General features: G+C 38.8%; 1 long non-coding RNA gene across 1 annotated transcript; it reads right to left on the bottom strand.

Annotated features, from left to right (window-relative positions):
• Positions 1–12,769: 12,769 nt before the first annotated feature.
• LOC141652108 (uncharacterized) lies at positions 12,770–13,957 on the bottom strand. The gene is made up of 2 exons (XR_012546974.1): positions 13,507–13,957; positions 12,770–12,954 (listed from the first exon to the last, which is right to left on the bottom strand). It is a non-coding gene; the product is annotated as an uncharacterized LOC141652108 (long non-coding RNA).
• Positions 13,958–14,803: the final 846 nt, after the last annotated feature.

Raw genomic sequence — 14,803 nt, 5'->3', positions numbered from 1 at the left:
GTACTATTATTACATAAAGTAATAAGTTTGTTAATACTTAAATTAACATTATTAAAGATAATATCATTTATATGAAACCATGCATTCCACCAAATAAAAATAATCTTTATAAAGTCATCTTTTGGAATTAAATCCTTGAGATAATTAAGTTTCGTTAGAAAACTTTGACTTGTAATAGTATTATAATTTGGCAAAAACTCGTTGAAACTAATAATGTGTTGGGGTTAGTGTCCTTAACAGTTAGTGCAAGGACTTATAAACCTCTAAAAGGATCAAAGGGCATACTTTGGTATTATTATCAGTTGATCCACGTTTATCAATAACGGTTGGCTTGCTAGATAAGTTTGACGTTATTGTCATACAGATGGCGGTGATCAACTGGTCCCTAAAAGTCACACCTATAGGATACGTTCGAGAGATGTGACGGTACGAAAATACTGTCATGTAGATGCCAAAAATTGACTAACCAGTTAGTCCGAGTTATTTGACTAGTAATTAGTCAAATATGTGATGTTGAGATATTATATTTAATACGGATTAAATATCATGGGCTAAGGCGGATTAACTTGAGTTAATTCGTAAAATTAAATATACGTGATTTATATTTAATTAAATGTATATTAAAAATAATTATACAATCTTTTGTTTTGTCGGACACGTATTAATAATTCAACTAACCCAATTATTAGCCGATGCATTAAATTCCGATAACCGATAACAGTTTATAATACAAACCCGTCATATACATTTTAGTATTTAACGAACCGGACCTCGAGTTAAAACGAAGAGGAAGTGGAAGCCCACTTCCCCTTGTGGGTCACGGTTCTCGGCCGAACAAGGAGAACAAAAGGAGACCTCCCCCTTCTGTTAAACCTAATCATTATTTTGAAACAAAAACTAGGGTTTTGAAGAGTATTCTTCTCTGAAAAACCCGAGATCTCTCATCTCAACAAAACTCACAACAGTTCTCCCTATATTGCAAGGCAATCGGAGAACACTGTTCTAGCACAAGGGCATATCTCGGACAAAGTCTTGGGTGCAACGATTAGGAGGAAATCTGCTTTGATTTCTGTTCTTTACGCCGCAATTTAAAGGACCCGAGGTTGATTTCTATACACTTATCGTTTCCATTGTTCTTATCGTTTTATGACTATAAATTGCATGTTTAAATTTACGTTATAGTCCTGCAATTTAAGGGTAGTATACGGATATTTACCCACAAGTGGTATCAGAGCGAGGCCACGTGAATTTTTCATGTGTTTTTCATAAAACTATCTTGAAACGATTTTTGTTTTGCATAAAAATCCGTGCGGCAGCCAATTTTTCCACTCGGCAGAAATTTTTTTTTAATTTGCTGCGTTTTTTGGTTGTTTTGGGAACCGTGTCTTGTTTACACGGTTGCTCTTGTTGTTGTTTTGTCTCGAAAACCAAACCGTGCCATGTTTTACACGGCTGTTTTGTTTCAAATTTCATGTTGTTTTTACATGTTGTTATTTTATACGGAGATTATAGCAACGTGTCAAGTTTTTGTCAATTGTTAAATTTGTTTTGATGCGTTTTTGATCAAAATTACAATTGATTTTGTCTCGACAAAGAGTTTTCACGAGGGTTTTGAAGTTTCAGCAACTTTGGCATTCGATCGAGCGTTTTTCTACTCGATCGAGTGCTGTTTCTGTCTTGGTTTTGATCGATCGAGTCCCTGTTGTACTCGATCGACCCTGTTTCAAAAACCTTTTGCTCGATCGAGCCCCTGTTGTACTCGATCGACTCCTTTTCTAAACCCTGCTGCTCGATCGAGTTGTCCTCGTACTCGATCGAGTAGTCTTGCTGATATAGGTACTCGATCGACCACCAGTTCAGTCGATCGAGCACCTCCTGGTTAGCATACCTCTCGATCGACTTGCAGTTCAGTCGATCGAGCCCTTTTGTCCCTCGATCGAGCACTTATGTCCCTGGATCGAGGGATTTCGTCTTTAACAGCTTTGAAAATTTGTTTCTTTTGATTTAAATTTTCTTTTGGCTTCAATATGTACTTTATACGGATATAGTACACTCGCTTAATAGTGAATCGGTTCACTCACGTACCATATAGTTGTTTTAAAGCATCTTTAAAATGACGGATTATAATGGATTAAAATTAAATGATAGAACCGGTTTTATCACATTAATCTTAATCATTAAAAGGTGGTTTGGATAAATTTAACATAATTACGGAATTATGTCACGAATGAACTTTTTTAGTTGATGCATTTTTATTTATCGTAATTTATGAATGCCGTGAATGCTTTTTTATTACGTATTTAATTTTTGCAAACGGTTGTAACTTAGTGTGGCCTTAGTAGAACGTGTTACCGTAATGATGGAACACGGTCTTGGTTGTATTTTGAGATCTCGTATCTCCGTTTTGGATTTTTCACTTGTAATTACAGTTTTAATTAGAATGTAAATAGGTTTATATTTTGTAATTTTAATTGTAATTTTTGAGAAGACCAAAGATGGAGACCGGATGCTCACTCCCGCTACCTGGATCAAGATGGAACATCAAGACAAGCTTTTCGGGTCCAACGGTGGATTCCAAAGTTGTATTATGTTCTTTTACTAGGATAGGCCACACTAGGAAATTTTTATTTACGTATTGCATTACTTTATTTATTTATTGTTACGATAATTTGCATCATTTTCCGCCTAAAACCAAACCACCTAATTATTGCATGAAAACTGACACATATAGAGGTCACGAGTTAGTTTTCATTGACATTCTCATGTCACACGGTTTTAAGCCATCATCTAAATTAATTCATTCACGACAGACGCTAGTTATTCGTTCACTTAAAATGAATTATAATTTTGTTGATGGGATCTTCCTCGTATAAACCAAAATTGAGAACGGTCTTTATAGGTCAAACTCCAATGAGTCCCTTCTTCGTCGGTAGGCATACTATGACCCCTTCTACGTCGGGTAAGTTGGAACCGATTGACCTATTTTATCTCAACACTATGGTCACTCGTACGATCCTGTGATCATGGTGGACTATAGATAGGATTTACGGAAATCTATCGACCAAGAGTTCTTCCTAAGAATTAGCTAAACAGGTTGGCTTATCAATTTACTTGAAATTGAGTCTTGGGATCACTTGTATCATTCTTGAGGGAGATCAATTATGCAAGTGCTAGAGTCTACATGTTTAAAATGAATTTTAAAATAGACTTAAATCACCTCGATGAGTTGCTTATTTCGTTTTGTTTTTCTTTCTTTTTCAGTGTAGATCACGTTTTAAACTGCTAAACAACAAATGGCTGGTTCTCCTGATAACCCAATGCCAAGTGCCACATTGGACCGTGAGTCCTGGCTTAGGATCTTCATGAGTCAGATGAATCAGTCTACTCGACTGAAGAATGACGGATCCAACTTCGCGGACTGGGAGGCGGCATTACGGAATGCTGCCGCCGACGGAAGCTCAAATATCTGCTGAGCCCATGCCGTTAAACCCAGGCCCCACGGCTGGAATAAACGAGATCGACAAGTATAACGATTTCGCTTTAGAAGCGGGTGCGGTAAAGAACGTACTTATTTTTGCAATGGAACCCAATTTGCAGAAACGCTTCATAGCCCAAGGTGCAAACAAGATTTTCACCACGCTCACCAAGGAATTCTCGAAAGCACCGAGAATCGTGACCTATGAGCATACCACTCGCTTCTTTGATGCGAGACTCCAGAAGGGCCAACCGGTTAGCCCACACATTCTCAGCATGATTGAGAATGTCGAGAAACTGGAGACCTTTAACTGTAACATCAGCGAGAACATTGTTATCGACCGTATGCTTCACTCACTCCACGATGGTTTTTCGCAATTTAGAGCGAATTACTATATGAATGATTTGAAGAAAACTCCCCATGAATCGCACTCCTCCTCGTACAGACCGAGAAGGACATGAAGTGCGGTGGGAGCTCGAAACAGGATGTTCTCGTTGTGTCAAACAAAGGGAAAGGTAAGGGCAAAGCTCCGGCAAAAACCTAACAAAGAGGTAAAGGCGAAGTTCAAGAAGTCAGGTTCAGGGAAGAGTGGTCCTGGTGAGGCAAGCAACTCATCAGGCATGACAAAGAGCAAGAGTGAAAACATGGAATGCCACCATTGCCACAAGACTGGGCATTGGAGACGCACATGTCCTGTTTATCATGAGGACTTAAAGGCAGGTCGTGTTAAACCTGTTGGTATGTCTTCTCTCTCTTCTACTTTTATTCATATGATTGAGATTAACCACGCAAGTTACGGAACTTGGGTACTTGATACTGGTTGTGGTTCTCATCTGTGTAATCATGTGCAGGGGCTCCGAAACATCGAACCCCTCGTAAAGGGTGAGGTGGACCTGCGTGTTGGAAATGGAGCAAGAGTAGCTGCCATCTCCAAGGGGACATATGTGATCCAGCTTCCTAGCGGATTTGAGTTGTCTTTATTTGACTGCTATTATGTTCCTAGTCTTTCCAAAAACATTATTTCAGTTTCTGCGCTTGATAAACTTGGTTTTTCATTTGTAATAGAAAACAATGCTTGCATTTTCTCATTACACGATATGATTTACTGACAAGGCGTCTCCATGAACGGAATTTATGTTTTAGATCGGACACGGAAATATTACACGTAATGAATAAAAAGTTAAAGGTTGGTGACAAAGATCAAACGTATCTATGGCACTGCCGTATGGGACACATTAATGAGAAACGCGTAAAACAGCTCATCAAACATGGAGCTATCTCGGCCTTTGATTTTCAATCATTTGGCACGTGTGAATCATGTCTCATCGGTAAAATGACTCGGATTTCCTTCAAAGGTGTTGGAATGCGCGCTGCTGACCTATTAGGACTCATACACACGGATGTATGTGGTCCTATGTCAATCACCGCACGAGAAGGCTATAGGTATTTCATCACTTTCACGGACGATTTGAGTAGATATGGCTATGTCTACTTAATGAAGCACAAAAGTGAATCCTTTGAGAAATTCAAGGAATACCAAAATAGGGTGCAGAACCTATTAGGTAGAAAGATTAAAACACTGCGTTCAGACCGTGGTGGCGAGTATCTTTCTCACGAGTTTGATCAACACCTGAAGGACTGTGGGATTGCCCTACAGTTAACTCCACCTGGAACACCTCAGTTGAATGGTGTGTCCGAACGGAGAAATCGAACACTACTTGATATGGTTCGATCCATGATGAGTCACACGGTTTTACCCGATTCGTTATGGGGTTATGCTCTTTTGTCGCCGCTCTAATACTTAACCAAGTCCGTCTAAAGTCTGTTGAAAGACTCCATATGAACTATGGAAGGGAACGGTCCCCAACTTGTCCTTTATACGGGTTTGGGGCTGCGAGGCTTATGTCAAGTGGAGACCTAAAGATAAGCTCGGCCCGCGATCGGTCAAGACATACTTTATAGGTTATCCTAAAGGATCACGTGGTCATTACTTCTATTCGCCAACCGAACAACGCGTTTTTGTTGCGGCTGGTGCGACATTCTTAGAGAAGGAATTTCTCGAGAATGCAAAGAGTGATAGAACCTTCGACCTGTCGGAGATTCCAAAACCAAACACCGAGCAACCATTGGAGGAACCAATTCCTTCAATCCCGGCTGCATGTGAATATTCCCGAGGAACCTAGGAGGTCGGGAAGAGTCTCTATTCCTCCGGACAGATACATCGGTATGGTCGAGGAACATGACATAGATGACGTTCTACTATTAACGAGTAGTGAACCCGCAACCTATAAAGGTGCCATGACCAGATTCGACTCAAAGCTATGGCTTGAGGCCATGCAATCCGAGATGGACTCCATGTATGAGAACAACGTGTGGGATCTTGTTGACTTACCTGCTAAGGTTCGTCCCCTTCAATGCAAATGGCTTTACAAGATAAAGCATTCTGGAAGGTCAAAGAAGATATCTACAAAGCACGACTAGTTGCTAAAGGTTTCACCCAAGTGCCAGGTTTGCACTACGATGAGATTTTTGCACCCGTAGTTATGCTGCGTTCCATTCGGATTATCTTAGCGATTGCCGCTTTTCATGACTATGAAATTTGGCAAATGGATGTGAAAACCGCCTTCTTAAACGGCTTTTTGGAGGAAGAGTTGTACATGGTACAACCCGAAGGTTTCATAGATCCTGAACATCCTAAGAAAGTATGCAAGCTTAAGCGTTCCATTTATGGACTTAAGCAAGCATCAAGGAGTTGGAATCATCGCTTCGACCAAGTGATAAAAGAAAATGGATTTACTCGATCGGTCGAGGAACCATGTCTATATATCAAGTCGAGTGGGAGCAAGATTGTCTTCCTAATATTGTATGTTGACGACATACTCCTGATTGGGAATGACATACCTCTCTTAACTTCGGTGAAAGTATGGTTGAAGAACCATTTCCAGATGAAAGATCTGGGAGAGGCACAGAGAATTCTAGGCATCCGTATCTATCGAGATAGATCACGACGGATGCTATCTCTCAGTCAGGAGTCTTACATAGACAAAGTCCTAGAGAGATTCAGTATGACTAACTCCAAGAAGGGTTCCTTCCTATGGCTCCGGGGTGCATTTGAGCCGATCTCGGCACCGGAGACACACTGGAAGAGAAAGAGCGCATGACACGGATTCCTTATGCTTCGGCAATAGGATCAATCATGTATGCCATGATATGCACACGTCCGGACGTGGCATATGCATTGAGTATGACAAGTCGATTCCAACAAAGAACCAGGAACCACATTGGTTGTCTGTCAAGAACATTCTTAAGTACCTACGGAGGACTAAAGATTGGGCATTGACTTATGGAGGCTCTCAAACGCTATGCGCAACCGATTCTGTGATGCTAGCTTCCAAACGGATCGAGATGACTCGAAATCTCGATCGATTCGTTTTTACTCTTAATGGCGCTGCAGATCACCGGAAGAGTTCGAAACAAACTGTTAAAGAGATTCTACGACCGAGTCCGAGTACTATGCCGCGTCTGAAGCAACAAAGGAAGCGATATGGATGCGTCAATTCTTACATGGACTATCTGTAGTGCCTAGTTCGAATGACCCGATCACCATCTATTGCGACAATAGTGGTGCCATCTTCCAAGCTAAAGAGCCTAAGTCTAGCAACAAATCTAGACATGTACAACGGAAAGCTCATCTAATCCGGGATTACGTGGAGCAAAAGGAAGTAGTGATAGAAAAGATTGCTACAGATGATAACATAGCAGATCCTCTCACTAAAGCATTACGACAAGATAAGCATGAAGGGCACGTTAATTCCATGGGAATCAAACGTGTTCCTGAGTTGTAGTACTCTTTTATGGATCAGATTCATTCTCCTTTGTACTCTATACGACATCATCGTTTTGATATTTTATATATATATTTTGTTTTTCATGTGGAATTGTACGACGATTTTGAACACCACAAAGTGAACTGAACAAACATCATATCTTGTTAGTCCTTAATTGCCCACATGAGCTGATAACTCTGGCAATTATTCTGTGACGTTGGTTGATGGTGGGTTCAACGAGCCATAAGTCAACCGGTTGACTGACCAATCACAGAGGCGATTTATACGGATATTTCGTAGGACACTATCGTGACATCGACGTGGAGTCCTAAATGTTTTATAACATTCGTTGCCCGGTCGTGGATAGGACTTCCATGGTGATCCTAAGAGTCGATTCTTTGACTATCGACTGTCTCTTGAGACTACGGCAGATTTTGGGTGACTTTGGTTTCTTTCTCACGGTCATCCGTAACAGGGGCCAAGTAGATTTTTTCTCGGTCATTTCATGCGTGCTTAGATCGGAAGGAGTCGAGTTGAAGGAAATATTCAGCCTTTATCGTGTACTCGATATTTCTCGGGGCCACTCGAGGAGTCAGAATCGAAATGCATGGCCATGCTCGGATACGGATTCGTTTTATCAGTTAAGTTACTCTCTAGTCGGGGAAACCACTCTAGATACAGATCGATTGTAAAATACGACCTTTGTGGATCCAGATCTGCAAATTGTTTTACATTGAGTGGGAGAAATTTTAAATGAATATGAGAATCGGTTATCGCACATACACTTGTACGGACAAGTGGGAGTTTGTTGGAGCTTGTGTCCTCCAGTTAGTGCGGATAACGTCATTGCACACACACTTGTACGGACAAGTGGGAGCTTGTTGGGGTTAGTGTCCTTAACAGTTAGTGCAAGGACTTATAAACCTCTAAAAGGATCAAAGGGCATACTTTGGTATTATTATCAGTTGATCCACGTTTATCAATAACGGTTGGCTTGCTAGATAAGTTTGACGTTATTGTCATACGGATGGCGTGATCAATCGGTCCCTAAAAGTCACACCTATAGGATACGTTCGAGAGATGTGACGGTACGAAAATACTGTCATGTAGATGCCAAAAATTGACTAACCAGTTAGTCCGAGTTATTTGACTAGTAATTAGTCAAATATGTGATGTTGAGATATTATATTTAATACGGATTAAATATCATGGGCTAAGGCGGATTAACCAGTTAATTCGTAAAATTAAATATACGTGATTTATATTTAATTAAATGTATATTAAAAATAATTATACAATACTGTTTTGTCGGACACGTATTAATAATTCAGCTAACCCGAATTATTAGCTGATGCATTAAATTCCGATAACCGATAACAGTTTATAATACAAACCCGTCATATACATTTTAGTATTTAACGAACCGGACCTCGAGTTAAAACGAAGAGGAAGTGGAAGCCCACTTCCCCTTGTGGGTCACGGTTCTCGGCCGAACAAGGAGAACAAAAGGAGACCTCCCCCTTCTGTTAAACCTAATCATTATTTTGAAACAAAAACTAGGGTTTTGAAGAGTATTCTTCTCTGAAAAACCCGAGATCTCTCATCTCAACAAAACTCACAACAGTTCTCCCTATATTGCAAGGCAATCGGAGAACACTGTTCTAGCACAAGGGCATATCTCGGACAAAGTCTTGGGTGCAACGATTAGGAGGAAATCTGCTTTGATTTCTGTTCTTTACGCCGCAATTTAAAGGACCCGAGGTTGATTTCTATACACTTATCGTTTCCATTGTTCTTATCGTTTTATGACTATAAATTGCATGTTTAAATTTACGTTATAGTCCTGCAATTTAAGGGTAGTATACGGATATTTACCCACATAATGTTCGGGTCTTGGATGACATACCCAATCAAGGGACATTCGTAAAAGAAATGATCTTTACTTTCAATAGGGTTGTTGCACATAACACAATGAGGTGTGACATCAATATGACTCTTGAGAAGTCTACTTTTCGTTGGAAAGCCGTTAACACAGGCTTTCCAAATAAAAAAATTCAATTTAGGAGGAATATTCAATTTCCAAATCCACTGAAATTCACATTTGTCAAGAGCTTGATCGAACAAATCTTGTGCTAACCAAGTTGCTGTTTTAGTAGAGAAATTTCAATCTACGGACAACCTCCAAATTAGGGTATCTGGAATATCATTATGTGGCACTGGAATGTTAGTAATCTGATTAACAATATCGTTATTCACTAAACTGGATAATTTACCAACATCTCATTGCTTGTCTGAGGTTATGAAATCTTTAACCAAAAGATTAAGATCACGGTTACTATCATCATCAACCATACTACTTGTAAGTGGGTGTGAAAAAACTCAATTATCAGACCAAAACTTAATGTTGCTACCATTACCTACCTGCCATCTCAATCCTTTTCTAAATAGAGTCCGAAGACTCATTAGTTTAAGCCATTGCCAAGAAGAGGTTGGATTAGGCTTATGATCAAATAGTGAACAATTTCTCAAGTATTTTTTAGATACCACTTCGACCCATATACTTTCCTTATTCATAAGAACTTTCCATAAAAGTTTCATTTGCAAAGCTTTATTAGCTGCTTCAGAAAATTTAATTCTTAAACCACCAACCGACTTTGGTAAACAAACTTTATGCCAACCAACCAAATTAGGAGAATGCTGGGAATGATTCTTATTCCAAAGAAAGTCTCTATTAATTTTATCTAATCTATTATGGATCGATGAAGGGAGGAGGAAGCTTTGCATCTGAAAAGTTCCCTTCGCGGCTAAATAAGCATTGACAAGAACTAATCTACCTGCTTGAGATAGAGAATTCGCTTTCCATTTCGATAATTGAGTGCAAGAAGATTGAATAATGTTCTCGAAAGTATTTTTAGTCACTCTGCTAACAATTAAAGGACATCCTAAATACTTACCCAAAATGAGCTTCCACGTTCATGTGAAGAATGTCTCTAAAGGATTCACGAAGAGAACGCTCAATATTTCTAGTGCATTGAAAAGTAGATTTGTCAAAATTAACAAATTGTCCGAAAATCGTGCAAAATTTATCTAAAATAGACTTTTTTTTTTTTTTTTTTGATTAGGTAAGAAAACTAGGTTGATCCTCTAGGGTAAGACCAACCTATCTCATCCTTTCGAATGAGGGAGGTAAGTTGAAGCCACCGGCTATCAAACCACATCGAAAGAGTTGGACATGAATGTCCAACAAAAGCCATGAAGTCAGCAACCTTGTTGGCTTCACGAAAGCAATGTTTAATTATCACTTCATCGAAAAAAATGAAGGTCTAATTTCACATCCTTGATAATACTAGAAATTTTCCACGGAATTTAAAGTAGACTTAATAATTCTACAACTCTGGTTAGAGGCTTTAGCGAAAATGATAGCGACACATAGCAGGTTGACTCGTTGGATCAAGACAACATATATTTCTTTAATTAAGTGCACAGTGTCAAATAGGTATTTTAAAATTCCGATAAAAAAATATGTTTATAAGTCACGTTATCACTATAACATCATCATCTCAAAAACGCGTGTCATCCAAAGCCATCACTCTTATTGCATCATGCAAATACACATGTCACGTCATCACTTTCACAGTTTCACCTTATCATATTGAATAACCGCGTGGCAGTCAAGTCAACATAGCCACCTTATGATCTTGAACCACATGCCACCTACTGACCACGATCCGCATGCCAACTCATCATTGTCGTCTTATTTTAGCCTCACTTTTGTACATTAAGGGGTCGCCTGGAATCCAAGGAACTTTATAGGGGGAGATTTTGATGGGGGAATGATTACAGGCGAAGCTATTACTGGGGGGGATTTTTCATGGATACATGGTTTGGCATGTGAAAGGAATGATTACGAGTCGTAGCTGCAACTCAAATCAAGCATATGAACACAAATTTATCGAACCGCTCCCAAATACACGAATAAAATCTTCAAAAACAACATATCGTCACAAATCCAATTGAAACTCCCAAATCAAATTCCACTAGAAAAAAATACCTATGAGAAATTTCAATTGAAATTAACATCATGAAATCTCAACAAAAATTAAATATATAAACCAAAAAAAAAAAACCTACGACTTAAATTGGTAGGTATCAATTTAATTAACTTCATTTGAATCGATTTTACATGAGTATTAACAAATTGATGATAAAATTCTCTAAAATAATGGGTAAGAGCAATTAATAGTGTGTAAATTATAAAAAAATACATCAAATTTGACAAATAATTACATTGAAATGAGGAGAGAGAAGAAAATATGCCTCTGTAAATGTGTTGATGAACTGAAGAGAGAGAGAAAAATATTTCTCCAGTAATTGTTACGGAGGTGGTAGGTGGGTAATCTATTACCTCTTGCAGGGAGTAATTGTTACTGGACCTGAACAGTTACTTCTATACCAAACTTATGAAAATGAGCCAGAATATTTCCCCCTTACATTTTCAGGCCCATTACAGCCATACCAGGCGACCCCTAAGAGTTAGTGAAGATAATGATAATGATGACGGTGGTGGTGAGACTGGTGGCACTTAAGATGAGCTAGAGGAGACAAATTATATAAGATAGAAATTATGTAGTAAAAAAATTGTTGTTAAAATGCCATAAAACAGTTGTTCAATCCGTTTTTTCATCTGAAACTTGTATAGACTCTCGGCTTGTATGTTGTCCGACTCAAAATACACTTGACCCGAAGTTACTCGACTCGTAACCCGCTTGTTCGCCCCTTTTAACAGGTCTACTATTCCAAGGCAAATTATTTTCTACTGAAGAGTCTATAGATCCAAAATACTCAAGAGGGGGGAGGTGAATTGGGGATTTAAAACTTTTAAAGCTTTTTCGATTGTATGAATATAATTAATTATTTAAAGTTTATTGATTAAACTTTAACTAATTAACTAATGATCAAGTATGAACAAAGTAAACAAACGACCGAAAGAGAAGGAGACACACGATTTTTGAAGTGGTTCAGTTTCACAAATCGAAACCTACGTCCACTATTCTCGATTAATAAATTTAGTACCTTTCTACGGATTATAAATTTACTAACCCAACTCATACAACTAACTCTAGCTGTAACTCAATGAGTACCGTTAAATACTCGAGTGACTAACTTACGCTAATAAGAAAGCACTAATGATTATACTAAAAGTTCACGTTAATGAACGAGTAAGAAATCAAATAAGCACTATTGTCTTATAACGATAACAATAAGAACGAATGCACAAGTTTATAAATTACACGACCTTTTTCGAAAAATATCAAAACGGTTTTTGCTCTAAAACACGGGTTTTGTTTTTTTGAAAATATATGAAAGTTATTGTAACACCCCGGTTTATTAAAGAAGTCCTCGTCAAGACATTCCCTAATAAAACGGACTGTTACCATCTCGGTTTCCCGAGGTAGTGAATAACAAATTAAACTCCACGGCAATTTATGTAAAATTTTAACTTAATTATTACAATTACTCTTTTCAACCCAAATTACAAGAACTGACGTAAATAAAAGTGAAGTCTTCTAGATGATGATCTAGCTACTAGGTCGTCTGATCCAGTGTCTCACGCCCATCAAGCTCCCGTCCTATCTCTTAAACCTGTCAAGTCTGCTCGCCAATATTTGGGTCGTCACAGGTGTTCACGAATACACAGGGTCAACCGCGAGGTTGAGTAGAGAAAACAATAAAACAATAAAATATGATATGCATGATACTCCGTCACCTCCATCTCCATCTCATCTCATCACACACATCTCATAACCCGAAACGCCCAGCCATACCGATCCCCGGTAGACTATATATATCGACCGAAGTCGATCTCGCCACTCAATACCGAGGACACCAGGTCAAGTCCTGCAGAACCCGCCTGGGCCTTATCACAACATCACATCGTATCTCAATATCGTCATCACCACATCATCCTCCAACTCCAATGCATATGAATGCTCAAAAGAACTGATGCAACACATTATATATATATATATATGGAACTGATAAATCATAAAATCATGCCAGTTACCCGATGTTGTGATATCATACTCAATACGATCAAATCAATCAATCACCTTCCCGAATATAAATGATAACGTAATTCAACAGCCATGAAACAAGTCAACACAATTCAACAACAACGATAATCAGTCAAGTGTATTTCCCTACCTCATAGTGCCAGCAAATCCAATTAAGCAGTTAAGAAGTCCAGAAATAAAGCAACGAATCTGATTATCGATCCTTCACGAATCCGTCACCTAAAACAATTATAATATTTATAATTACTAATTGCTAAATATAGATATCTCCCGAAATAGAAGTTTTCCCCGAAATACAATCCCGACACCAACTTATGCCCAATTGATAGCTAAAATAACCCGATTAGTATTTGACCCAACTTCCCAAAATAGAAGTTATTAAAGTAGAATTTCTTAAAATGGAAGCTTTCCCGATATAGTAATTTTCCTCTTTTAACAAACCCGACTCAAAATCCGTCTTTAATTAATTACTTATTATTAATTATTATTTTATTTTAAATAACTCGGAACTTAGATCAAAACGATAATTGGAGGTTTAAACGAATTATACGATTAAGTACCCGAATCAACCATTTGAACAATTCAACACCCGTCTCCAATTATTTAAATAACTCGGAAGTTAAATTGATTAAATTACTTAAATGTTACGGAAACTACATTAATTAATTAATACGATATATCGACGGATTCTAATTATTAACTCGGAAGTTAAATTGATTAAATTATTTACATGTTACGGAAACTACATTAATTAATTAATACGATATATCGACGGATTCTAATTATTAACTCGGAAGTTAAATTGATTAAATTATTTACATGTTACGGAAACTACATTAATTAATTAAGACACGACCGACTAAAGAATTATACGATTAAACTATGCAAACCCGCTTCGAAACAATTCGAATACCCGCATTAAACAACCCGTCCCCTTTACACTCACTCACCCTCACCGTACGCCACTCACACCACCACGACTACCACCAGCCATGTCCCCCACTTCGACCCCACCACAACCAACCACCACCAGCCTGGTCGACTGCCGCCGGCGAGTCGAACCAGGGCTGGCAACTGACGTGGTTCACCGTGCAACACCACCAAACACCCTCTGTTCTCCCTTCACCACCACCGCAGCCAACAACTATTCCCTTGCCAACCACCACAGACCTGGTCGCCACCAGCCCACGAACCCCGACAACATGGAGCCACCATTTCGACCTCCCCCGAGTCCACGGTGGCTCCACCCCAAAACTAAACACCTAAACCCGTCTGAAAAACATAAAAAGACGTGATTGACTACCCCTGTCAAAGCCGCCTATTCCAGCCACAACCACCACCTATAACCGCCCTAACCACCACCCTTACACTCTACCCTGACCACCCATTTACCTTACCCCGACAACCACCACCAGAAACACCTATAA

The sequence above is a fragment of the Silene latifolia genome, chromosome 4 (genome assembly GCF_048544455.1).
Source record: "Silene latifolia isolate original U9 population chromosome 4, ASM4854445v1, whole genome shotgun sequence".
In the NCBI taxonomy this organism is placed as follows: domain Eukaryota; kingdom Viridiplantae; phylum Streptophyta; class Magnoliopsida; order Caryophyllales; family Caryophyllaceae; genus Silene; species Silene latifolia.
Note: the sequence above shows the minus strand (reverse complement) of the source record. Positions and strands in the feature narration are given on the sequence as shown.